Source organism: Triticum dicoccoides, chromosome 4A (assembly GCF_002162155.2).
Source record: "Triticum dicoccoides isolate Atlit2015 ecotype Zavitan chromosome 4A, WEW_v2.0, whole genome shotgun sequence".
Taxonomy (NCBI): domain Eukaryota; kingdom Viridiplantae; phylum Streptophyta; class Magnoliopsida; order Poales; family Poaceae; genus Triticum; species Triticum dicoccoides.
In genome coordinates this window covers 263,353,660-263,362,630 of record NC_041386.1, presented here as the reverse complement: position 1 = coordinate 263,362,630, position 8,971 = coordinate 263,353,660, and positions in this window count along the sequence as shown.

Genomic DNA, 8,971 nt, shown 5'->3' with positions numbered 1-8,971 from the left:
CATGGCAATTGCTCTTGAACACAAGTGGTAACTTTATTGAATCACAAATGGTAAGTTCATTGAAACACATATGAAAACTATACTGAAACGTAGATGGCAACTTCATTGAACCACAAATGGCAACTCATTTGAAACACGCATGGCAACTTTATTGAAACAGTCATGGAAACTATGGTTTCCCACATGCAATCTTTACTGCCATTACCATGTCAATTTTTTGTCAAAAATCATGGTAGCAACTCACATATGGCAAGTTCACTGCACACTACATGGCAACTTTAATCAACTGCTTTTTCATGACACTTCTTCCTTTTTTTGTGTAGATCATGTTCCCCATGTTCCAAGAGCTCACACCAGAAAACCCAGTTGACAAGTGTGGTCACCACCACACCATATGCATTGACCTAAATCACCAACATTTTGAGGTCATCGATTCTATGCAATCAGGAGATGCCAGATTCACGACCCATGCTAAGTTCTTCATCCACAACCTCAAAGAAACCTGGAGGCTTCATTACGGTAGCTCAAAGGTCCAGATCAGTCAGTATCCAACCGAGTACATCATGACGACCAAGCAAAGCAATGGGTAAGGATTCCCCCCCCTTGACTGGACTATTTCCATTTCTTTGTCCCCCAACGTATATGGTTTTCTGCTTCATTTGTTTTTTAGTTTGCCTGAAAGGTTTGCTTGTTGCCATGTGCGTCGCTTTTCTTTGTTTGTAGGTGTGACTGCGGCTACTGCATGATGGAATACCTTACAAAGTGGGAAGGTCGAATGGTTCCTGTTATCACAGACGCAAGTGTCGCTGAGCTTCATAAAATCTTGACATGGAACCGGGTGACGAACCTAGAATTCAACAAGTGGCCTGGAGCACGGGATTTCATGGAGGGAGCTGTGAAAACGGCCAACAAGAAGTATCGCTGATCACGTGGTGGTCGATGCCCCATGTCTACCTTACATTCTTGCCGGATGAATGCAAGGTATCTTTCTGTTCTTTTTTGAAACCATGTCGTGTGCTACTTTATGTCGGTTCGACGTAACTGTACCTTTTTAGTGATGGCTTGCATGCCTTTTGTGATGATGTAATATATGTTTGCAACTGAATCTGTTAGGGATCACAATGGCTACTTATGTTTCTTTTATGTAGTGCTCGTACTAATGTTTGAAAGTGTGTGGATGCTCATATTGTTTGTTTTGAAGGTATGAAATGTGCTTTCATTTCTATTAATCGACAAGTTGTGTCCTCTTTTCCACTAATACAATTAGCAGTTTATTATGAGAGTTTTTCCTTATGGTAGCTGTAGTTCATTTTCAGATGGCATTTGCAATGCGTTCCACATGGCAAATGTAGTTGAACACAGATGACAACTATTACTGCTTCCATTCGGCAGATACAACATTATGTATGTTGAAGTTTATAAATAATGTGCACATGGAAACTGTAAAATGTTTTCCAACTTGGGCAAATATAGTAGAGACCACATGGCATTTTTATACATGTGAACATACTTCACATATGAAGTATATTAATTCATACATGGCAAATGTGTTACCTTTTGCACGGCAATTTCAGTACTTCATAGATGGCAACTTTTTTCATGGCGATCACAACACATCTCACATGGTAGCAACATTAGTACTTAGATGGCAATTTTTTTTCCGAGAATGCATACAATGCAAACAGAGTACCTCTCCTGTGCCAACTGTAGTAGTGGATATATGACATTTTCTTTTCATTTTCTATGAGACTTTACCAATAATGATGGCATGCCTACCACATCACCATCTGCCTTGCAAAATTATCATTAACCACAAATCCAACAGCTTCCACTGTTTTCTATGGGTCTCCACCTCCTTTCTTTGCCTTCTTGTGCTTTGCTTGAATTTCTAACCCTAACCTGTATCTGACTTGCTTTGGACACCCTTTTGTTATGGAGCATGGCTGGTTCCTGACTTGTGTTTGTGTGTCTGATGCTCCAGACCCTACTTTTGAGTTTTCAGAGGACGACCCTGTGGATGTAGGCGCACTAGAACTGCCTGGGAATCTGTGTAAGGCCTCCTCGGCCATCCTTTGTTCGATTGCATCGAGCTCTCTTTTTAGGGCTTTCCTATGATTGTCTGCTACTCTGGCCATCTCATTGCTCTTGCATGTGTCATCTATTAGTTCAACATAGTTCTATATCAAGACCGTGTGCCTCACAGATTCCATGGTTGCTCTGGTTTGTCCTCATGCATGGCCAAGACTGCGTTTGATGTGTGTGGCCCTAATGCCTCATCAGCGTCCCAAGTCCATCATCGTTGTATGAAATGACATGGCAAATGTGTAACACCCACGATGCGACTATATCTCCCACGTGTCGGAGCACGACTTAGAGGCATAACCGCATAGTAGGCATGTCGCAAGAGAGGTAATCTTTACACGTCCCATGTACTGAATAAGAAGGGATAATGAGTTGGCTTACAATCGCCACTTCACACAATACATAAATTTAGCATTACACCATCCAGAATACAAACAAGGTCCGACTACGGAACTAAAATAAAAGAAGATCACCCCTAATGGTAGATCCCCGATCGCCCCGACTAGGCTCCACTACTGATCAACTGGAAACGAAACAACACAACGAACACGATCTTCATCGAGCTCCCACTTGAGCTCAGTTGCATCATCTGCACGGGCATCGTCGGCACCTGCAACTGGTTTTGGAAGTAAACTGTGAGCCACGGGGACTCAGCAATCTCACACCCTCGCGATCAAGACTATTTAAGCTTATGGGTAGGAAAAGGTAGTGAGGTGGAGCTGCAGCAAGCACTAGCATTTATGGTGGCTAACTTACGCAAATGAGAGCGACAAGAGAAGCAAAGCACGGTCATGAACTAGAAGTGATCAAGAAGTGATCCTGAAACTACTTATGTTCAAACATAACTCCAAAGCCGTGTTCACTTCCCGGACTCCGCCGGAAAGAGACCATCACGGCTACACACGCGGTTGATGCATTTTAATTAAGTTAAGTGTCAAGTTCTCTACAACCGGACATTAACAAATTCCCATCTGCCCATAATCGCGGGCACGGCTTTCGAAATTTCAAAACCTTGCAGGGGTGTCCCAACTTAGCCCATCACAAGCTCTCACGGTCAACGAAGGATATTCCTTCTCCCAGGAAGACCTGATCAGACTTGGAATCCCGGTTACAAGACATTTCGACAATGGTAAAACAAGACTAGCAAGACCACCCGCTGTGCCGACAAATCCCGATAGGAGCTGCACATATCTCGTTCTCAGGGCACACTGGATGAGCGCTCCGTACAGCTAAAACCAAACCTCGAGTTTCCCCGAGGGGGCGCTGCAAAGGACTCTAGTTTGGACCAACACTCGGAGGAGCACTGGCACGGGAGGTTAATATAAAGATGACCCTCGGGCTCCGGGAACCCAAGGAAAAAAAAGGCTAGGTGGCAGATGGTAAAACCAAGGTTAGGCCTTGTTGGAGGAGTTTTATTTAAGGCGAACTATCAAGGGGTTCCCATTATAACCCAACCGCGTAAGGAACACAAAATCAAGGAACATAACACCGGTATGATGGAAACTAGGGCGGCGAGAGTGGAACAAAACACTAGGCATAAGGTCGAGCCTTCCACCCTTTACCAAGTATATAGGTGCATTAATTAAATAAGATATATTGTGATATCCCAAACAATAACCATGTTCCAACATGGAACAAACTCTCATCTTCACCTGCAACTATCAACGCTATAAGAGGGGCTGAGCAAAGCGGTAACATAGCCAAACAATGGTTTGCTAGGCAAGGTGGGTTAGAGGCTTGACATGGCAATATGGGAGGCATGACATAGCAAGTGGTAGGTATCGCGGCATAGCAAAAGAGCGAACAACTAGCAAGCAAAGATAGAAGTGATTTCGAGGGTATGTTCATCTTGCCTGAGATCCCACAAGAAAGAAGAACGAGTCCATGAAGAAGACAAACAGACGAAGAACGAATCCTCACAAACGCGACGTTATCGGAACCAACCGAAGAAGCAACACCAGAAAGAAGCAAACAACATGGTAAACAACCATCACATAAACAAGGCATGATGCACAACCAAGTATGATGCATGTCCGGTTTAAATATGCATGGCATGGCAAAGTGCACAAACAACACTACAAGTTAAGTGGAGCTCAATACGCATCGGGATGCATATTGACAAGACACCACATCAATTATTTAGTTCACTCCCGGTTAGGTACTCAACAATATTAAATGTTGGTTAACACATGGCAAGAGATGAATCATAATAAAACTACCTATCTAGGCAAATTTAAATGAGGCCGAAACAACAAACAACAAGTCCGAAAAATCCTCATGTGCATATTTTTAGGTTTGGTACTGTTCTGCCCTAAACACAATTTTAGAGTTATTAAACATGCAAAACAAGTACACCATGTTAAACTAGGCATTTTTGTACCCCATTTACATATAAAGTTTATTAAATTTGGAGCTACGGTTATTTAGTTATGAAAATAAAGCATTTTAGCAAGTTATTTAAGCAAATTTAAACAAACAGCATTTTAAACATTTTAAACATGGATGAAAGTGACATATTATGAAACTAGAAAAAATTCTAAACATTTTACATATAAAGTTTACTGGGTTCTGATGCACGGGTGAAAAGTTATTATATGCATGATCCTAGGGACTAATCTGCAAAACTGGTCTCTCTGGAAAAAGGAAAAAACGCCAAACGGGAAAAACACCTACGCGGGCCAAATCTGAGGTGGACTGGGCTTCTCACCATGGCACTTGGGCCGGCTTGGTGGTGTACTGGGGTCGCCGAAGGGCGTGGCTGGGCCGATCGCAGCTGGGCCTTGCTGGATCGAACGAGGGGGTGCGGGGGCCGCGGTCAACGCGCTCGCTCCTGGACAGGACGAGAGGCAGGGCACGAAGGCGAGGCGATGCAGACGGCGGTCAATGGTTGTGGCGCGGTGCAGCAGGAGCTCCGACTACGGATCAAAGCAGGAAGGCCGGGAACAGACCGAGGTGCTCCGGATCCAGCGGATCCCCACCGGATCGGGCGAAGAACGCGATCGTCGGAGAGCTCCACGGGCGGTGGTGGTTCCTGCAGTCAACAATGGAGGAAGGGGTGTCCGTTGAGAGAGAGAGGATAGAAACGAGGAAGGATATGGGATGGCAACCTGCGGGGCGCTAGTGACAAGGCGGAGCACGACGGCGGCGAGGATCTGGCGTCCGCGGGGTTGGGGCGAGGTAGAGGAGCGCTCGGGCGCTGTCGCTTCTTGGGGTGGAATGGGAGGAGAACGAGGCCCCTGCTCGGGCGAGCGGCGGCACAGATCCGGTCCTCCGAGCCCAGATCAGGGTCCGGGCGGGCTTGGTGTGAGCTCCGCGGACCACGGTGGTGGGATGGCTGGCTGGGAAGCGACGTGGAGGCTTTGGAGTGGTGGAGGGCGTTACTCAGGTGGCGCAGGCCAATGGCAGCTTGCCAAGTGGCACGGTGGAGGTGGAGGTCGCCGGAAATTGAGGAGGAGGAGGGTTGGCTATGGCTGGAGGCGGCGGATCCGAGGAGAAGGGGTCTAGGGGGTAGGGGAAGACTAGGGATGCACAAATTTGGAAGGGAGTGGTGCTTAAATAGGGTAGGGGGGGGGTCTAGGGTTAGGGGAACTAGTCCGTTTTCGGACCATTTGATCTCGATCGGATGGTTCGAAATGTATGGGTAGTGTAGAACGTCGTGGGCTGCAGAAGAGAAGAGAGGGAGAGGCCCGACAGCAGTTTTCGGAGACCGAAAACGTCCGACGATTTGACCGACTATAATGCCGCTAAAGTTACCCATTGGGGCATCAAACGGACTCCGAATGCGATGAAACTTGGCAGGCGGCCTATCTACACTATAATAAGACCGCACGCCAAATCTCATCCCATTCTGAGAACATTTTCCGGCCACTTAAAAAAATAATATTTCGGACATGCCGCGGGGGCGTGCAAGTGTGTCCGGGCTCAGAACGGATAATGGAGAGAACGAGGAGATCGGGACGAATGCATGTTTTGAAAACATGATGATGCAATGCACATGATGACATGACAGGATGCAACACACAAGCGAATGACATGGCAACGACGGCGAATAACTGGAAGACACCTGGCGCATCGGTCTCGGGGCGTCACAAAGTGTTTTACCCGGTGCACATCCATAACTCTGAGTATGTGGCAGCACATGACCCCGTCCTGTTCATACTTACAGCATTCGCAGTAGTACTCGTCATCCCTTATGTTGGCCCTCGCAAAGTAGTTTCTTCCTTTGTCTGGATCATCCGGTTCTGAATCAAACATGTCGCTCAGAGTACACACCTTGTATGTCCATTGATCAATCTGATAAGCATCATATAAGGAGGATAGTGTTATTTCTTCGTGAAACCTGCATGTTTTGCGGTCATTACTTTTCCTTTCTTTTTTGATAATCAGTTTTTGGTTTTCTACAGTAGGCGACAAATGGAAACCATAGTAAATTCAACACAGCAAACAAAGCGTCAAACACATGGTAAATATGGTTGTTTCCACATGGCAACCATTGTGCTATCTTACATTTTTTGCACATGTCAAACTAGCAGGTGCACGTTGCATATTGCAGTATGTCAAACATGGCAATTACAGTAAACGCAACATGGCAAACAAATATAGACTACAGGGCAATTATGGTTTTTTTCAACATGGCAACTGTATCCAACTTTCACATGGCAAACATAACTTAAACCACATGGCAACTACCTACATTCTATATGGCGAGTTTAGTACATTCTACATGGCAACCATAGTACATTCTACATGGTAACTATGGGTTGTTCTCCAATTTGGCAATTATGGTTGTATCCACATGGAAAACATGGTTGTTTCCGCATGGTAAATGTAGTTCATTTTTATTTTTTGGGGCAGTTAAAGTTTGACTCAAATGGCAACCATTCTGCTATCTTACATTTTTTGCACATGTCAAACTAGCAAGCGTACATTGCATATTTATAGTATGTCAAACATGGAAATTACAGTAAACCCAACATGGCAAACAAAGTGTAGTCCACATGGCAATTATGGTTTCTTCAACATGGCAAATGTATCAAACTTTAACATGGTAAACATAGGTTACTCCACATGGCAAGTACCTTCGTTCCACATGGCAAGTACAGTACATTCTATATGGCAACCACGACACATTCAAGATGGCAAAACAAAGGGCAAAGCACATTACCTGAAAAAGATTTTGTTGGTTTATATTTTTCTCATCTGCCTCTCCATTGGTTTGTATGTGAGGAAATTAGGTTGCTTAAGTGTTGTGTTCACTTCTTTTTTTAGTTCTGCACCTAGTATTTTCTGTTGCGAAGCTGTATATTGTTTGGCAAACTATAGCAATGAGTTGCCGTGGCTCATGTAACACTTCAAAACAACATTGAAACATTCATTGCGCTGTGTAGTTTGCAAAAACGGGTAGAAGTAATTCATGAAGAAGGCTGACACCCAGTACTTTTGCTTCTCCCATAGGTTTTGAAGGGTCTCGTTGTCCTGAACTTGGTATTTTTCAATCATGGCCTTCCAGCTCCGTTCGAAATCTTCCACTGTCAAGGTGTGTTCTAGGCACAACTCGAATGCCTTATGTAGATCTTGACAGTCAACAAAGAATGGTCACAGAGTCTCTTCTGCTTTCCTTATAACATTCCACCTACAGTGCCTGTGGACTGCAAGGGGGAAGACTTCCTTGATGCCTCCATGCATGTTGAAATCTTGGCCCGTTATTATGTTCATTGGAGCAAGTCCATAGATGTAGTCCAAGAAGGTTTTGAACAGCCACGTGTAGCCATTGATATCTTCGTTCTGTACAAGGCCGCAACCAAACTGCAAGGACTAGTTGTGGTTGTTTATCCCCATGAATGGATCACATGGCATCTTGTACATGTTCGTAAGATATGCCACGTCAAAGGAAATGCAGTCACGAAAATGCGTGTAGGCTCTCCGTGCTGCACCATCCATGCAGTACATGTTTTTGACATGGTCCTCATAGTCGAATCTTATTCTTTAGAAGAAATCAGGATCCTCCTTTTCTTTCTCTTTGAAGTAGGTGATGGTGCCTTCTACATCAGCTAACTTGCTTTCTCTATGATATGTTGCCTTGAGGTTTGAGACATCTGCTGGTAGGTAGGGCAAGCTACTTAGTTTTCCATCTTTGTTGTGTATGAGGGATAGTATCTGCATCATTCTTGCAATATTGACATTGTAATCGTGCAACAATTTTATAAACTGCTTCTCCTAGGGGCTGAATCCTCGGTGGGCACTCAGAAATTTTACCAGGTCAAACTTCTTAATCATTTCATGATTGTGATCATCAACAAGCTCTTTGATGACGTACCAAGTGAAGGAAAAATGCCCTAGAGGCAATAATAAAGTTGTTATTTTATATTTCCTTATTCATGATAAAGGTTTACTATTCATACTAGAATTGCATTGATCGGAAACTTAAATAAATGTGTGAATACATAAACAGATATTGAGTCCCTAGCAAGCCTCTACTAGACTGGCTCGTTGATCAAAGATGGTTAAGGTTTCGTAACCATAAACATGTGTTGTCATTTGATAACGGGATCACATCATTAGCAGAATGATGTGATGGACAAGACCCATCCGTTAGCTTAGCATATTGATCGTTTAGTTTATTGCTATTGCTTTCTTCATGTCCAATACATATTCCTCCGACTATGAGATTATGCAACTCCCGGATACTGGAGGAATACCTTGTGTGCTATCAAACATCACAACATAACTGGGTGATCATAAAGATGCTCTATAGGTATCTCCGAAGGTGTTTGTTGAGTTGGCATAGATCGAGATTAGGATTTGTCACTCCGAGTAGCGGAGAGGTATCTCTGGGCCCTCTCGGTAATACACATTATAAGAAGCCTTGCAAGCAAAGTGGCTAATGAGT